General features: G+C 45.7%; 1 protein-coding gene and 2 long non-coding RNA genes across 4 annotated transcripts in view; 1 reads left to right on the top strand and 2 right to left on the bottom strand.

Moving 5' to 3' along the window:
* LOC138157148 (uncharacterized) overlaps positions 1-17,124 on the bottom strand; it is a 470,623-nt gene that overhangs the window by 231,255 nt on the left and 222,244 nt on the right. The window lies entirely within an intron of this gene.
* The window catches only part of CHST8 (carbohydrate sulfotransferase 8), a 221,028-nt gene that overhangs the window by 84,083 nt on the left and 119,821 nt on the right, over positions 1-17,124 (bottom strand). The window lies entirely within an intron of this gene.
* Positions 3,724-10,293, top strand: LOC138157149 (uncharacterized). The gene is made up of 3 exons (XR_011167317.1): positions 3,724-3,805; positions 4,196-4,257; positions 10,045-10,293. It is a non-coding gene; the product is annotated as an uncharacterized lncRNA (long non-coding RNA).

The raw sequence follows: 17,124 nt of genomic DNA, 5'->3' as shown, positions 1-17,124 counted from the left end.
AGATGTGATAAGGCTCAAACAAGATGTTCGATACCCACGTACTTGGAGAAGCCCCCAAGAGGGAGATCGGGAAGCCTAGAGCTGTTTTCATGGGATACAGGTGTGGTTTTCCTGGTTGGGGAAGGGAGGACCAAGGACATAAAACACTTTCTGACTCTGCTGGGAGCCTACTTTGTGTTAATTTGCCACTGAATTTCTAGGCCCTGAGCCAGAAGCCCAAGGCAGCATGGAATTCCGTCTTAGATAAAATCCCTTCCATCTCTTTTGACAACAATTCCCCAGCTGCATAATTTTCATTTATTTTAAACTCTGATCAGTCACTATGAGCACCAGGATAGGGCAGGAGTTGGTGCAGGAATGGAAAAGGATTGAGTTTCACTGACTGTGCCAGGGTCTGATCCCCTCTTCCTGAATGAGAGAGGCCTCAGGAGCTCCTAGGTGGGGCGCCTGATCCTGGTAGGTTGGATAGGACTGAAAACTTTTGACTGGGCATCAGGGTTTACCTTGGTGACCAGTCACAGGCCCAGAAGTACATGACTGCTCAGGGCACACCACCAGAGCGCTGAACCAATGGGGCCTCACGATCAGTTACTTATATACCATACAAACATAAGAACTGGATAGAAAGACAGTAGCAGGAGGTTGGGGTGATCTGGGTGGATGTATGCATATAATAAAATAATATCATTTCTATAGGGCTTTAAGGCTTGCAAAATGCTTTACATGTATTACCTCATTTGATCTTCATAACAAAGCTACAAGATAGGTGCCATTTTATAGTACAGGACACTGAGGGAAACAGAGGTTAAGTGACTTGCTCAGGGTCACACATCTATTAAATGTCTGAGTGAGGGAGGACTTGAACTCAGGACTTCCTGACTCTGAGTTCAATGATCTAGCTACTGAACCACTCACTGTGCATCACTGTCACTAAATGGGATGATGTCCCTCAGCCCTCGGTGTAGCCCAACATTTACTCTGGACTGAAGCACTGGGTCCAGAGTTGTAACTTTGTTGTTGTTGAATTGTTTTAAGTTGTGCCCAATTATCTGTGATCTCATTTGGGGTTTTCTTGGCAAAGACACTGGAGTGGTTTTCCATTTCCCTCTCCAGCTCATTTTATAAACGAGGTGATTGAAATAAACAAGGTTAAGTGACTTGTCCAGGGTCATACAGCCAGTAAGTGTCTGAGGTCACATTGGAACTCAAACCCTCCTGACTTCAGGGCCAGTGCTCTATCCACTGTACCACCTAGCTGCCCAGACTTGTAACTAAGATGGGGGCGATAGGGCCTCTGCATCAGGGTGGTGAAGTTTAGACAGTGCCGACAGCACTTGTATTCCTTCCTGAACTTATCAAATCCAGAACAAGGCTAATTCAGGACAACAGGAAGCTACCAGATGGTCCTGCTTTCTCCCCACTGAGATCATGAGCTCTTCCCTGACAACTGGCTGCCCCCCCCCCCACCCTGCTCCACCAGGAGTGGCCTTTCTGGCAGCAGTCTTCTAGTGTACAGGACAGCATCTCAGGGCCTGGCCTTTCAGGCTACCTGCCCCCAGTACAGTTTGGGGGGCTCTTCCCAGGTGCCAGAACTGTTAGTGACGACCCTGCTTGTGCCCTGAGCCTTGCAGAACTCGAGGGCCTTGTCTTGGCAGTAATGCTCTTCCCTAATCCAGGAAGATAATTTCAGAAGCTTCCAAAGCCAAAGCACAGCTCTGGGGATTTCTTCTCTTTACCTTCAGCCAAATTCAACTCACTCTCCCTGAGTTTACACAGGCCCATCACGAGCATGGCTGGGCAGCTCAGAGTAGGTGCACAAGAAAGGCTTTGGACAAAGTGATGTGGAAAGAGGATGCTCCCCCACTTCATTCATTCATTCTCACTCATGAGCCCTAGTCACTGACATTGCCTACATTATTCATACAGGACCCAGAATCTGGTATGACTTTGGCTCCCTATGACAAAGCTGCATTTCCTGAACTAATCCTCTCCATGACATAGGGGGTAGGATAGACTCAGAGTCAGGAAGATGTGAATTTGAATCCTCTCACTAGCTGTTAAATGTTAATAATGGAGATTAAACTTTTAAGTGTCTCCAGCTTTTTGGAGAGCTGCTTGTTAAACATTTCCTAGTACACCCCTGCTTTTATTTCTAAACCCCATGGTCTAGAAGGCAGATATGATCCAATCTTTGTTCAATATATGTGGAAGACAATGGGAGGCTGGTTTTTCTTTGGAATCATTTCTCTGGTTTCTAAAAACCAAACTGATTTGTCTCTGTTAAATGCGGTTCCGTCCTTAAGCGTCCTGTTGTCTGACTGGATTCTATGAAATGCTCATCTCTCTAGTCTACAATGTCAGGTTCTCTAAGAGTATCCATGTCTCCCCATCCTTGTGCTGTGTGTTGTAAACCTTAAAGTGGTATATAAATGCTAGCTATGAATAAGAACAATAGTGATATTAATAATTACTATAAATGCCTAGCACCAATGGAAACCCCAAGCTTAGTCAAACTCGGGTCACCTGGGGTGGGTACTAACAGGGCAGAAGCTTCTCCGGCAGCCTGTCAATGCCAGAAATCCCACCATTAGAATTTCATTTCCTCAGTGGGGAGGTGCTTCTTGTTATGTGTAGATTCCCCTGCGTGGGGTCACATACTCAAACCTCAGGGGTCAATCCACCTTAGTGGTCAATCAACCTTAGTTGACAGGCTCAGAGAGAGATCTGAGATGTCCTTCTTTTTTCCATTTTTGTCCAAGCTGTAGGAGGAAGGTGTGTCTGAGAGTTTTGTCTCTGGGCTCTCTCTGTGTGAGTCTGTCTCAGGCACTAATGAAGCGTGGGGTTTGACGGGCTGTTGCCAAACATGTCCCTTTTCCACAGGGAGCTGTCGGCTTGTAAGGATTTCTTCATTCTGCTAACAGCCTGTGAGGTCCTTCTTTAAATAGAATCTCGTCTCCTTATTCTAGCAACAAATGTCTGGCTGGGTGGGAGGTTTGGAGCTGGTCAGATGTTCCTGATGACAGGTAAGTGCTGTCATTTTGGCTGGCTGGCTGGGGGGAAGGGAGCGAGATCGAGGAAGGGAGGGAAGAGATCTTTCCTTGTTGGACCTGGGAAGGTGATTTTTCAGGGTAGTTGTCCTGGGGTAAGGGAAAGGGGAAGCCCTCATGGCAAATGGTGACCTGGAAGTATAAGTGTAATGGAGAAAGGGAGTGGAACAAAGAGGAGAAGGGGGAGAAAGATGGGCAAGGAGGGGACGAGGTGGGGGAAGGCACTTGGCTGGAGGCAGAAGCTCTGTTCTTTCTCACATTTTCGTTTTTCTCACACTGCCAGTGGTACATTTGACACCTCTTCCAATCAATCTGTGAATTCTCCTACACAATTTCTAGGCTTATTTAGTACATCAGAGACCATTTAAGCCCTGCCTGAATGTGCCCAGCCCCCTCCTCTCTCTCCTTCAGTGTTCAAGGAAAGTAAGAACCAGAAAGAGGTGACAGGGTATGGGGGCTCCTTCCCTAGGGGGAGAGGTTCCTCAATTCCTATTCTTTCCCCTCCCCAACCCAACAGGAGCTGGGAAAGTTTTAGGAAACAGGCTGGTTTTTCTTTTAAATCGTTGTTTTTGTTTTAAAAGTAGAACTGATTTGTCACTGTCAGCTGGGGCCCTGTCCTAAAGTGTTCTAGGGTCTGATCCAGTTTTATTAAATGGTTATCTCTCTTATCTACAATAGCAGGTGCTTCAGGATTATTAGTGTCCCTATCCTTGTGCCTGAAACTGCCTCCTTCTCCACCAAACAAGGCTCACAGTAAAGTACGCTCTCTCTCTCTCTCTCTTCCCCTCTCCCTCCCCCCTCTCTGTCTCTCTTCCCCTCTCTCTCCCTCCCTCCCTCCCTTTCTCCTGTCTGTCTCTGTCTCTCTCTCATTCTCTCTGTCTCTATTTGTCTCCATCTTTCTCTCTTTGTCTCTTTCTCCATCTCTCCCAGTCTGTCTCTGTGTCTGTCTGTCTCTGTCTCATCCTTTTCTCTGGGCTCTATGGATTTGTTCCAAAGAGTCTGGGCTTCGTGGGATGGCTCATCTCTCAAAGAGATGGCTGGCAGACAGGGAAGGGTGGGGAGGGGTTGACTTGCTCAAGCCACCCCCTTATTTGGGTGAAGAAGCCTACAGGCAAAGACAATCAATCATGTGGATTTGTGTTCTCCAGACAAATGCTTCAGGACCAAAAGCCAACTGGGAGCCGAAGCATCATCCATGGAAGCAGGCCAGGTATGTGGGTAAGTCAGTCACTGTCAGGGCAGCACAGTTAAGACACCAAAATCTGAGAATGAGGGAAGTTAAAATAAATGATGCACAAGATTTAAATTATATCCTCTTCAGCCCTAAGACCCAGTCAGAGGCACTAGGAATATTGCATCACTGTGTCTTTGGACTTTTGGTAACCAAGAGCTATTAATTAATTACCAAGACTTTGAAGAATATATACACACGCCAGGTAATTAACAATGTATTGGGCTGCTTCCAAAATGAGAATATTCTTAAGACTCTCAGAACCCGATTAGAGGTAGTGTGGATGGTAGAGAGGAAACAACCCTGGGCTGAGAATTCAGAGACCTGGGTTCTAGTTCCAATTCTATTCCCCAAACCCTCTGAGACTTAAGGCAAGTCATTAAATTTTTTTTTCTGGGCCATAGTTTCCTTCTTGCAAAATGGAGGAATCTGGATGACTTTCAATGATCTTTTAATTCTCTTTCCAAGTGAGGGGTGGGGCAGGATGGAGGGAAATATAGTTAGTCTTTCACAATATACCTACTATGGAAATGTTTTGCGTAGCTACACATGTACAACCTATATTGAGTTGCTTATCTTCCCAGTGGGGATGGGTGAGGAGGGAAGAAGGGAAAAAATCTGGAACTCAAAGTTTTAAAGACATGTGTATAAAAAAAAATTATTGTTTTTTTTTTGTCACATGCAACTGGGAAATAAGATATACAGGCACCAGCGTATAGAAATTCATCTTGCCCTACTAGAAAGTTAGGGGGTAGGGGAGGATATAAGAGAGAACAGATTGGGGGAAGGGGTATTCAGTAGGCTAGCTATTTTGGGGTAGGGGTAGGGGAAAGATGGGAAAAAAACGTATAACTCAAAATGTTGTGGAAATGAATGTTTAAAACTAAAAATAAATGAATGAATTTGAAAAAAAATCAATTCCCTTTCTGAAATGTGATTCTGTGACACCCCCCCCCCAGGCTCAGAAATTTTCTGAAGCAGAAAGGCTGACTCTCGCTCCCACTCCCTCCCAGACAAGGGCTTCGCCTGGGTATAGGCATCTTCCAGGTTGTAGGAGCTAAGCTGGAGAGCCATGGCCCAGGAAGGATTGCTGGGCCAACCTCTCTCCATCAGCAGGAGTCAGCATCCTCCTTCACTATGCTGCTGCCACATTTCTTAAGCTCAGCAATCCATAAGCCATGTCTCCTGTTCCAATAAACCATTCATGAGTCCCTAGAAAGCCAGTTTCATTTAATGATAATGAGAAATTTTCACAGAGAATGACTCATGATCCTCCTGGAAGAGGGCAGGCCAGAGAACTGAGATGCCCAAACAGCCTTGTCCCAGCCCTACTAAATTGAGGGGCAGTTTCCATTTTATCTCTAAATCCTCTGCTCCCTGGGCCAACCAGCATATCTGTCTAGCATCTCGAAGAGCCCTGCTAGTATTAAGCTTGGGAGCTCAATCCAACCCCATATGGTTTGCCCATTCTGAAACGCTGCAAGGTTATAAACAAACATTTGACTGCATCAGAATCCACAGGTCTCCCAGAAAATAACACTTAGAACCATAAGAAGGATGAGGTAAGGGAGGAACACACCTCAGGTGCATCATGCAGAGAGGGGCACAAGAAATGCATACATTTGGCATCTACCACCCCAAACTTACCTGGCTATTTAAAATGTCTGCTTCAGGTTAAAGATGAACTAGTTATGATGTTCATAATACTAGCACTACTAATTCACATTTTTATAGTGTTTTCCCCTCAATAGTTGAGGTAGGTAGCACAAGTGTTATTAATTCTCTTTTTGTTATTGTTCAGCCCTGTCGACTCTTTGTGACCCATTTAAGCTTTCCTTGGCAGAGACACTGAAGTGGTTTGCCATTCTCTTTCCAGTTCATTTTACAGATGAGGAAACAGAAGCAAAACAGAGTTAAGTGACTTGCCCAAGGTCACACAGCTAGTAAGTGTCTGAGGCCAGATTCAAACTTAGGTCTTCCTGACTCCAGGCCCAGCATTCTATGCACTGCACTGCCAAGCTGTCCCACTGCCATTTTAGATTTGGATTTAGGCTTGGACTTGCACTTTCAATGAAGTAGGGAACTCCCAATGAGGAAATGAGTCCCCTACCAATACAATTCAACCCCTTCTCTACAATTTACAGTATCAGAAAGCTATATGGGGCACTGACAGTATAAGTGACTTGCCCAGAGTCACACAACCAGTATGTGTCAGAGGAAGGGCTTGTACCCAGGCTTCCCTGATGCTAAGGCCGGCCCTGTATTCACTGTATGATACCCTCTGCACTTTACAGATACAAAAACTAGGGCTTGGGGGTTCAGGAATTTGTCTTCAATCACACAACTTGCAAATGTTGGAGCTGAGACTTGAACCCAGGTATTCTGACATCAAAACCACCTCCTCTACATCTTGCTGAAGCAAACCACATGTGGAAGGGAGACTCTAAGTCACTTCCTTCTCCTGGACCCTGTCTAGATCTACTGAATTCCCCAGGAGATTTCTGATGGGACAGAAGAGGGAGACCCCTCTCGGCTTCTATGACCCTGCTTTTCCTCCTCCCAATCTGTCCATTTGCCCCAGGTGACTGGTCTCAAGCTTTAAGCCTTCTGGCCTGCAGATGCAGTGGCTCAGACCTGCCCAGCTCTACATCTTACCCAGAAGCTCCATAGCCTTTCCTGTCCATCCTGCACGCCCATTCTCTGCCCTGTGCTGACTACAGCAGTCTCCATATCAGCCTCTCATGGCTCTCCACAGCTACTGCTTTGCAGCTGGAACTTAAGATGACTCTTGGTTGGATTTTCCCAGCCTTAGAGTCTACTGAGAATCTGCCATGGCCCTGCACCATCCCCCTCCCGTGGCCTCTGCTATTCCTCACGTGTGAGCCATTACCATCATGAACCATGGTTTGAGAATCCTCCCTTAGAGCTGCCTTTAGATTTCTAGCCCCTAAGTTCCCATTGTACTGTCTTTTACTTTTCTATACTTTACAAGGGGCTTAATTTTTCACATTGTCCCCCTACCCCCCAAAAAAGGGAGAGGAAGAAGAGAAAGAGAGAAAAATACAACCACATCTATGTCAAGTCCTTCCTGAGTTGCTGTGTTGATAAATTCCACCTTCCTTGGGGCTAGGTCAGATATGAATTTCATGACACCTCTCATATTTATAAACTTCATGAGGAGTCACACTCATACAGAAGAGCCAGGAATTAATTCCACAGTCACCAACACAAAGACAGGGAGAGCAGCTGAAAGCCAGCCAACTTGTATGCAAAAAGGGAGAAATGACATTACTGCCAACCTTTCCTTTCCTAGGAGGAGGCTGGAGGGCCCCCAGGGAAGGCTTCCGGAATGCCCAGACAAACCAAACCAGTCAGCTTCTCCCTTTGTCTCACCCCCTGGGCCTTGGAAGGGGGTGGAAGAAGACACCAAAGTAGCATGAATTAAAGCTCAAGCCACTGACTAGAATATTAAAGGCAAAGCTAGATGTGGGAGCCAGAGTAGCAATAAAGAATAAATGACTCTGTGTGCAGAAAACGGCAAAGCATGGAAAACAGACAGGAGGTGATTCTGCGGATCTCAATCATTCAGACTAAGGATTTTTTGATCTTCCTTCAAAGACGAAGCAAACAGATTCTCTCAGGAGACAGAGACTGGTGGGAGTTGGCTTAGGCCTTTCACAGAAATAGACTTTCCTCTATGTCATCCATCCTGCAATGAATCACCTTCAAACATCCAACCTGGTAGGCTAGGAAGCCTGACACACCTCGCTGGGGCTGCCCTTATCCCTCACCAGGTTCAGTTCAGCCACCCGAAATCAGAAGCAATAGATCTTACTTCCTTAACTCTTTATACAATTTGCCAATCACCAGTGGTGGGTAGACACACTCATGCCTAAACGGTACAGGCCAAACGAACAGAAACCTAGAATCTTTGTTAAGGTGCTAAGTTGTAGCAGACAGGTAGCCCTACACTGAAGGGGACGTTCTGCGACCCATGAAGAATCCCTCCCCAGCTCTGGGAGTCTGTTGACTGACTATTGTTGAAACCTTGAGTGGATGGCCCAAATCTGACACCATCTCCTGCTGTCCTGACCATGGGGACCTCGTGGTTAAATCCCAACACAGAGTGCCCACGCACAGACCACCCCCAGTGATTCCTCTGTGGTTGTCTTAGCAACTGATACATCCATGGGCTCCCTAGCTGACTCCATCCTTCACCCACCCGCCTACCCTCCTGCACACACTACAGCACCAACACCAGATGGACACACACACACCTCTGAGTGGCTCAAAATAACTCACAGCAAGGACCCTATTAGGATATTCACACACACACACACACACACACACACACATCTGCTTCCCGACTCTAGCCCATGCCTTCCCAGAAGAATTGGCAGCCATGGAGTCAAGCACAAAGTTACTGCTGTGGAAGGCCCGGAAAGAGCAAATACCTCTCTCCCTGTGCCCCCACGAGGACAGTCCCCAGTTCATTAATAGTCTCACATACTATTTAGAGTGATTGGGTTTTCTCCTACTAAAGTCCTCCTTCTGTGGGCTATTCTGACATTAAAGTGGATCTGTTTCCTCTTTTTGTTTGTTTTTCACTTTTTCCAGTCTGACTTATTTTAAAAATATATATTACATATATAGTATGCATGTATATATGCATTATCTCTCTATACCTACATGTACATGTATGTTTTACTAATGCCTTTTGCCTTAATATAATAATCATTTCTCACTCCCTACTTGAGGATGAACCCTCCCTCAAGACATAGAAAAACAATTAAATAAGACAAACCAAGGCCACTTTTGACAATGTACAAGAATATAATAGGCTCTTGCCTCTCTGATGTGGAAGTGTGTTTCATTATCTCTTCTCTGGGACCTTCTTTAGCTATTTCCATGAGGCAGCACTAACTTTCATTTTAGTGATCAATATTCATCGGTACCCCTGTAACAGTATATATATTGTTCCCTTGGTACTGCTTATTCTGTTCTGCATCAGTACATAGAGATCTTCTTCCTGTGTTTCTCAGGATTTCCCATCATCCTTATTTCTTCCTGCATGATAATATCCCATGGCTTTGGGAAGCTATGTTAGCAGGTGACCAGCTCTGGAGGTTCCTACCAGGATGGAAAGGCTTTGAGCACCGGCTCACTGATGAGTTGTACATCAGTTGTCCAAGGACCAACCCAGCCAAGTTCTGAGGATCTCTTCATCACATCTGCATTGGGATGACTATTTTTGCTAACGGTCACAGACAATTAACCAAGTCAAAGGAGATTTGTGATCTGCTTTGGTAGAGGGTTTAACCACACTAATGAAATCACAGATCTTTGAAATACAAAAGTTAAACAGTAGATTTTACCTAAAGACAGCAAAGGAGAGATGCCTAGACCTAGAAATTGACCAGCCTAGGTCCTAGTACTGGCTGTGTGGCCTTGAGTGAGTCACATCCCCTAGGATGTTCACTATCTGTGTGACTGTGACTGAACTAGTCATATCACTTCTGTGAGGGTCCTAAAATGGAGGTCTAATCATGTTACTACCCCTACTCAACAAACTTGAGTGACTTACTGTTACCTCCAGGAACAAATACAAATACGGGCTCTATCTGGCATTCAAAGCTTTTCATAACCCAATGCCCTCCTACATTTCCAGTCTTCTTATACCTTACCCCCCCCCAACACCTACTCCTCAATCCAGTGACATTGGCCTCCTGACTGTTTCATGAATAAAACACTCCATCTCTCTCTCAGCTCCAGGACTTCTCTCTGGCTGTTCCCTGTGCCTGACATGCTCTCCCTCCTCTGCTCTGACTTCTGAACTCCAAAGAATGGAAAACTTGGATTATGGAGCTAATGAAGAAAATGTGGCAACCAATCAACAAACTGTCAGACAGTGATATGAGGTGAACCCGCAATAATAATCTGTTGTATCTGTTTTTTCTACAAATAGACAATGAAGTTTGATTTTTTAAAATACCAATTTTGAATGGGAAATTTGAAAGAATCTTCAATAATTTGTAATGCTTTAATTCTTTAATTAAAAAATAATTTAATTAGGGGCAGCCAGGTGGCTCATCGAGTAAGAGCACAGGCTCCAGTGTCGGGATGACCTGGAGATCAAATCTGGGCTCAGATACTCAGCACCACATCCAAAAATCACTGTCCGTGTAACCTTGAGCAAGTTACTTAACTCCAATTGCTTAGGGGCGGCCAGGTGGCTCAGCGAGTAAGAGCACCGGCTCCAGTGTCGGGATGATCTGGATCAAATCTGGACTCAGATACTCAGCACCATACCCAGAAATAACTGGCCGTATAACCTTGAGCAAGTTACTTAACCCCGATTGCTTTAAAAAATAATAATAATAATTTAATAAAAAAAAGAAATAAAAAAGAAGTTGGACCTTCTTTAAGTCCAACTAAATCCCACTTTCTGCAGAACCCCCCCCCAAGCCCTCTTAATTCCAGTGCCTTGCCTCTTTTAGTTATTTTCCTATCTCTCCCGTATGTAGCTTGCTTTGTATATATTGGTTTGAATGTTGTCTTCACCCTTAGATTGTAAGCTCCTTGAAGACAGGGGCTGTGTTTTGCCTCTTTTTGTATCCCTAGTGCTTAGTGCAGTGCCTGGCACTTAGTAGGTGCTTAATGAATATTTATTGGATTGAATTGGATTGTTTCTGCCTCTGCAAAGTTAGGTAGCTGGACTGGATGATCTCGCAAGGTCCAGTGAAGGAGGTACCAAGGTGCCATAGAAAGCATGCTGTGTTTAGCATTCGAGCCCCCAGTCCAAATTCTGTCTCTGTCTCCTGAAAACAAGTGAGACTTTCTGGGCTTCGGTTTCCTCATGAGGAAGATGCTCTGCATAGTTTGGACTCCATGAACATGATGCCCCAGAATAAGCCCATCACCTGAAAACTCCTCAGCAAGGAGACTGATACTCAGCTGTGGCACTTACCACCTTCTCAGTCCCTTCAGCTATCTTTCCCCTGGATTTGGAGGGCAGGAGGTGGGGCAATAAATGCCTCCCAAAGTCTTCCTTTCTAGAGGGCTCCAAAGTTTCTAGCTAAGCTCTTCATGCTCCATCAGGAGTTTTGCTTGGTTTGGACGGCATGGATACTATACTATGCCTCCAAACTGGGTGTTTACCCTCTGGCACTCCCTTCTCTTCAGTTTCCTTTTGTGTCCTAGCTTCCCCCGTTACATGAGGAGAAGCACCTTTACAGTGGGGACTGTCTTTCTTTTCCTTTCACTCACAGTGTTTAGAACAGAGTAGGCACTTAATAAATGTTTACTCGTCTTGACTATTGCCTGTGATGGGGTGGGAGTAGACAGAAGGCTTCTGAGGTTCCTTCCAGCTATAAATCAATGATGCTAGGATCTAAAACACTCCAACCTTTGCCAATGCCCTCATTCTTCTCATGCCTCAGTTTCCTTATCCAGAAATCAGGAGATAATCATCCTTGTTTTGCTGTCCCTATTAGAATGATGTAGGACAATGGATGGGGGCTCATTTTGGATGGTTAAAATGTGACACATTTTATTGTTACTCAATTAGCATCTTAGAACATTCCAGTTTTGCCCACTGCCAGCTTCTGGTTGCCCAACCAGACTCAAGGAGTTTAGTTATAGTTAACCAAGCTCTCAATGGGAGGGAAAACACACACACACACACACACACACACACACACACAGTGTCTGTGACTTAGGGATCCGGCTGCAGTCCAACCAAAGCATAATCCTGAAGGGAAAGGAGTCAGGAAACTTTTGCTGGCTGATGGCTTTTATCCCCAGTGTTATTTTTTTTTAAGCTTGGGGCTGCCCCTTTTGTAATGGACAGGCTTTGTCTGAGAGAGGGAGGCACACAGATAGCTAGTCTTCTGTCTGGGGATGATAACAAGACCCAAGAGAGAGGCATCTGGAGCTTCTCTTCTCTCTGGAATCAGGGTTTTACTGAGCTGGTATATGGGGGGCTACTGGACACTTTGGCCCCAAGGCCCCCACACAGGAGCTCAGAAAAGATATCTCATCTCAGCTTTGCTGATGTCCTCTGTGGTCCCTCCCAAAAAGGTACCTTTCACCCCAAATGACCAAACTCCTATCACAGCCAGGAGGACAAATAAAAAAGGGGTGTCTGTGGCCTTCATAATCAGGTCAGCTAGGAAATTAAACACTGAAAAGCAGCTTCTCCTGAGGGACCAGGGAACTGCGTACACCAGCCCAGAGGAAGCCCGGCCAGATAATGGGAAATCTCTAGTAAAGGATACATTTCTGTGAGTGGCTTAAAAGACCCCACATGGGATCATAACTAGCCCTTGCTCTGAGACACACAGTTAGTTCTAGAGCTAGGAGAGACCTTAGAGGTCAGCTAATATAGCCCATTCACTTTGTAGTTGAGGGCCCAGAGAGGCAGAATGATGCCCAAGGTCACACAGGAGCCAATGGTATCAATCTCTGCAGACCTGGGGTTTTAATTCAGGTTTTCTGATAACATCCCCACTGTGCATGGAGTCAGGCTGGTTCCCACTCCTGCTCATGCTGTGCCCTCTACCTAGAATGACCTCCCTCTTCCTCTCCAAACCTCTGTCATCTTCCAGAGACCTGCAGAAATCCCCCTTGTGTTTTCTCCTGTAGCTGTCACATGAGCTCCTCCAGTGTTGGGCCCAGGACTTCTTATGCCTTCAGTCAATGTGAACAAAACCTTTAAAGACCTTTTGTCATCTGATCTTCACAGCCCTGTGTGATAGGTATGAATCCCCCCATTTGACAGGTGAAGAAATTGAGGCAGAGAGAAGGTGAAGTTACCCTCCCAGACTCATACTGTGATCTGGGCATGCCATTCCAACAGAACCTGGATTGCAGGCAGAGAATAAGCTTCTAACACCCCCTGCTGCTTCAAAACTATCTCCTCAATGATAAGCCAGGGATTTGCCTAGGCTTGTAGTCTACCTGGTGAGTATCTCAAGGGAAATTCGAACTCAGGTCTTCTAAACTCCAGGTCCAGAATTCTATCCACTTGGGTACACTGCCTGGAGCAGATTCTAGATGCCACAGAGTCAGTTCCCCCTGTCCCACGACCCATTCTGTTCCCCCACCACCTCTTTCCTCTTTCCTCCAACATAGGCAGCACCTACATGGCCCTCAATGTGCCTTGGCCTCTTAATGAGCACTAGACAATGAGGTAGCTCTCAGCTTATCCCAGAAGCCTAAACTCTTGCTCAGACAGACAATGAAACCAAGTAGGACCGCTGGGCCACAGCAAGGCCCCCTTCTTTCACACCAGCATTATAAGTCTGCCTGCAGGGAAGACATAGACACAGATGGGCCCCCAATGTCCATATCCTTGGCCATCAGATTCACTGCTTCTCCTTCATTCTTATTAACCAATGGAGCCAATTACATAACTATTCCATGACGGTGAAAACGTGGGTTTCTGTTGATGATATTCTAGACCCAGGCCTGGAAAGCTGCCACTGAGCATGCCACAATTCAGCATCCCCAGGGAGCTGACTCACTTGGCACCTGATCACACTAATTACTGTCGAACTTTAAAACCTTAATGAAGCAAAACCTCAAATATTTAACATGTGCTGCTCTTTCTGGGGGGGCAAAGAGGATAAAGAGCAAATCTTGGGCGCCCAGGCTCCGACTACTCACCAAATGGATGACACACAATTAAGAGAAGGAGGGAAGCAGTCTCCTCACAGTCGTCTCCACAAGCCCAGCTGGGAGGCGGCAGCCAGGCCAGGGTCAGGCTTTTGGCTCTGACTCATTTTGTATACAACTTAAATCTAACGTAAAGGAAAAGTAATTTGCTGAAAGAAGCCTGGGTGCTTATACATTCATCATGGATGGACACATGTACTCTCTCACTCTCTCTCTTTCTCTCTCTCTCACTTATAGGATCCTGGATTTAAATCTAGAAGGAACCACAGAAACCACTTAGTCTAATACCCTTATTTTATAGATGAGGAAACTGAGGCCAGTGAAGTGATTTCCCAATTTGCATTCAGGAACTAGGGCTCTTTCTATTGTATAAGATCAAGTGCATACTGTGCTTCAGGTTCTGTGCAAGGTGCTATAGAAAGCATTGTCTCTAGAGTCAGAGGTGCTGGGTTTGAATCCCACCCCTGATCCTTACTACTTTGTGACCCTAGACAATCACTTAACCTAGACAATAACTTAACTCTGGGCCTCAGTTTCCTCACCTATACAAGAAAAGGGTTGAATTAGATGACATCCAAGGACCCTTTAAACTGTAGGTCCATAATCTCTTGAGGAGCTTATATTAAAATGGGACTTTACTTACAAGCCCATATACTCACATACGTGGCAGTGACTACAGAGGTAGACAGTGGGATGGTGCAGAAATTATGGACCCCTGGAGGAAATAGGTTAAGAAAATACAGATACCTCCAGTAAGAGCTGGGCACCTTCCTCCTACACTGTGATACTCTCCCATCCATGGTATTGTTGTAGGAACATGCAGTGTATAAACTCAAGATATTTCAGCAATTATTTGGCAGCTTCATGCTTAACATAAGGTCTTCATACAAAATGCTGATTAAATCTTCTAACTAAGGTGGGGCTCATGTCTCCCATGGTCAGGAGCCCAGTAAATAGGAGGCCTATTGCCAGAGCTCAGTGCTTGATGGGAAAATGATATAAGTGGTCAAGAGCCCAAGGCAAAGGAAGAGATCATCGGGGAGTCCTCAGGTCTCAGGGGAGAGAACCATCCCCTGGCAGCAGGGGAGTTGGAGCAGGACTTGGTGTTAGAAGATCACCTGCCTCGGGAGAGAGAAGGGTGGTGGCCCATCACATCTGACTAGTCTCTGTTTCATGAGCTGTGTTCAGATAGCTGTCAGAAGTCAGGACCTTGGGTGTTCCAGGCACTACCTGGAGGAGGAGGCCAGAGGAGAAGAAACTGAATGGAGGGGAATGGAGAAAGACCTGGCTCGGGAGCAGAGACAGGAGCTATAATCCAGGCTCTTCTTTCCAGCTGTGTGACCTTGGACATGTTACTCTACCTCTCAGGGTCTCGGCTTATCTATTTTAAAGTGAAGGGATTAGATGATGTTCCCAAAGGGCCCTTCTAGCTCTGTTGAGAGACCTCACAGACTGAGGTTGTCCTCATCCCAAGTGCTGGGGATGATGCAGGGAGCTCACAGTCTGACAGAGGACACACAGCAGTGTTGGGACCAAGGGGTACATGTGAGATGGAGACAAACCATTCAAGAGACAGAGAGAGATGTTTCTGAAGGCTGAGGCAGTCGGGAAAGATGGGATCTGAGCCCTACCTGGAAGGAGGGAGGGTAGCATTTGGAGAAGTGAGGGGAGGAAGAGGTGGGAAGTGTGACTTAAGCAGAAATTTGGAGGGAGGAATGTGCATCGCTAGTGTTGGGAGGAGGAAGAAGAGGAGGCAGAAGAGGAGAGACAGAGGAGGAAGAGGAGGAGGAAGAAATGGGCCTGGCTAGAACAAGAAGTGTATGTCGAGATTTAAATGAGCTGAGTTTAGAGATGTAGGGTGGAGTTGATCAATCAATCAACAAGCATTTAATAAGCACCTACCTGGTGCCTGGTGCTGTGCTAGGGTCTAGGGAGACAAGGAAAGAAGGAAACAAGTCCTACCTGCCAGGAGCTAATAATCTAATGGAGGAGACAACAGGTCCATCTATAAGTAGATACAGCACAAATGTAAAGTGCTGAGCAAGCACAAATGCTTGCAAAGTGGGTAAATATAAGGCTGTTTGCAGGGGAGACACCAGCAGCTGGGCTCTGGGGGGAGAAGCAGGATGGGCTTCCCATACACACACACAGACGGAGGTGAAGGAAGAGGTTTCAGTGAGATAGATGTGTGGGGGGTGCACTCCAGCCACAAGGAATGGCCAGTGCAAAGCCCAGAGAGGAAAGATTCTGTGTCTGTCATGAGAAGAACAGAGAAAAGACAGTTTGGCTGGATTGCAGAGTGCAAAGGAGGATGTAAAGTCCAATGAGGCTGAGAGATCAGATTTGGGCCAGATTGTGAAGAGTTTTAAAAACTAAACAGAGGAGTTCTTCATCTGATCCTAGAGGCAACAAGGAGCCACTGGAGTTGACTGAGTGGGCGAGTGACATGGTTCTATCTATACTTAAGTAAAGTCATTTTGACACTAGCAGCTAGTCAGAAATCAAAGGAAATATTTAAATATAAAAAAAACAACTCTTGTAAGATGGACTAGGGTTGGGAAGGACTTGAAGCAGGGAGTTACAGCAATAATGCAGGTGAGATCTGCTAAGGGTCTGAATTAAGGTGGTGGCTATGTAAATGAAGAACAGCGTTGTATGAAAAGGTATTGTAGAGGTAGAAACAGCAAAAATCCAATAGATTGGGTAAGACAAGGAAGGAGACCTAGGAGTTAAGGAAAACACCAAGGTTACAAACCTGGGAAAAAGGAAGGTTAATGGTGCCTTTGATAGAAATAGTGAGTTGGAAGAGGGGAAGGTTAAGGGATGAGTTTAGTTTTGAATATATTAAGTCTGAGATGTCTTTGTAACATTCAGTTTGAGAGACCCAACAGGTGATTGGTTATGTGGGACTGAAGTTGGGGAATGAATTGGGGCTGGATATATGGATTTAGGACTCAGCAGCATAGAAATGATAATTAAATAAATGGGAGTTGATGGGCACAGGGAAGAGGAAGGAGAAAGAGGCAGAGACAAAGATTAAGACAAAGAGAAGAGACAGACATAAACAGTCAGAGAGAAGGTGAGGGAAGAGAGGGAGCAGAGAAAGATAAAAGTGGGGAGAGAGGGAGAAAGAAAGAAGAGGGAGAGGGGGGAGAGGGGGGGAGAGAGAGA

Source organism: Petaurus breviceps, unplaced genomic scaffold, assembly GCF_028583685.1.
Source record: "Petaurus breviceps papuanus isolate PSGF00001 unplaced genomic scaffold, PetGlider_PUasm1.0 171, whole genome shotgun sequence".
Taxonomy (NCBI): domain Eukaryota; kingdom Metazoa; phylum Chordata; class Mammalia; order Diprotodontia; family Petauridae; genus Petaurus; species Petaurus breviceps.
This window is presented reverse-complemented; position numbering and strand designations above follow the sequence as displayed.